Source organism: Sinocyclocheilus rhinocerous, unplaced genomic scaffold (genome assembly GCF_001515625.1).
Source record: "Sinocyclocheilus rhinocerous isolate Xijiao unplaced genomic scaffold, SAMN03320098_v1.1 C36490067, whole genome shotgun sequence".
Classification (NCBI taxonomy): domain Eukaryota; kingdom Metazoa; phylum Chordata; class Actinopteri; order Cypriniformes; family Cyprinidae; genus Sinocyclocheilus; species Sinocyclocheilus rhinocerous.
In genome coordinates this window covers 1-1,197 of record NW_015781977.1, presented here as the reverse complement: position 1 = coordinate 1,197, position 1,197 = coordinate 1, and the positions used below count along the sequence as shown (strand labels likewise).

Sequence of the window (1,197 nt, the reverse complement as noted above, 5' to 3'; positions counted from 1 at the left end):
AATATTACTGTTTTTTTCTGTATTTTTGATCAAATAAATACAGCCAAAAAAACGATTAAGAATCTTACTGTTCCTAAACTTTTGAACGGCAGTGTAAATATCAGTAACATATTACAATAATGATCACTCATGGTTCATTTATGAATCCAATTTAAACAAAAAAGTGTTACTACTATTACTATTATAACATTATCCAACTATTAGCCAAGTTTGTTCATGAAACCAAATTACTAATGTAAATTAGTAATTACTGGCCACAAACCTCTGAACGATGTTACTGTGCTCACAACACATTTTCTTTTATACAATAAATTTGTAACAACTGTGAAAGCTTGCTAAATTTGAGTAGAGGAAATACACAAATTTTTAGCAAGCATGAATATACACTTCATGGGAAAGAAAACTGTAACAGACAGGCTAGCTTAGAAAATCGCACGGAAATGTACCTCTTCAATCAGGTAACATCTACACCCCATAGAAGGCTGCAAGTCTTTCTTTGAGTGGAAGAGGAAACTGGTCAGAAAAGTGTCTCCAATTCTCGTCTCCAACCTGGTTCTTAAACCCATGCAAGATCTAACAAGGAACACACACTTGAGTATGAAGCATGCATCCATAATCATCTTGAAGGCTTTCCCAACTCAGACTCGCATAAAATATTTTATACAGCGCTCTACCTTGTAGAACATTTCTCGAAGATCATCTTTTGGGTTCATCCAGGATGCTACAGCATCACAGAAAAATATAAAGTCCTACAAAAACGGTAAAGAAAACAAAGAGGGTCGTTTTCAATTGTAGAAGCACTCAGAGAGACATCAGTGAGAATAACATGTCGTACCTGCACCACACCACCAGGGTTGACCGTGATCATGGTGCAGATTCCTCTGAACGCAGAGTCTTTTTCTTCATTGTCTCTTATATTGCGCAGAGAGGTGCACCTAGTGAAGGGAAGAACCAGTTTTCAAATAACAAGCCTGTGCGGTTAGTTTGCATGTGGATAAACACATAATCAACACAATATCATGACTACCACCTCAGAGCACCTTGAGACTAGCAAACGTTTTAAATCACAGAGATTGGTCAATGGAGAAACACAAATTTGTCTCTTTTTTATAAATAAAACATTCTCTTGTTGAAACCGAAAAGTAGTTCAGTTTGTTGTCAGTTTGTCTGACAATCCCATACTAATCGTTTTTTTTT

At 36.0% G+C, this 1,197-nt stretch overlaps 1 long non-coding RNA gene across 1 annotated transcript; it reads right to left on the bottom strand.

Moving 5' to 3' along the window:
- Positions 1 to 173: 173 nt before the first annotated feature.
- Positions 174 to 1,190, bottom strand: LOC107736097 (uncharacterized). The gene is made up of 3 exons (XR_001639585.1): positions 836 to 1,190; positions 675 to 749; positions 174 to 573 (listed from the first exon to the last, which is right to left on the bottom strand). It is a non-coding gene; the product is annotated as an uncharacterized LOC107736097 (long non-coding RNA).
- Between the last annotated feature and the right edge of the window lie 7 nt (positions 1,191 to 1,197).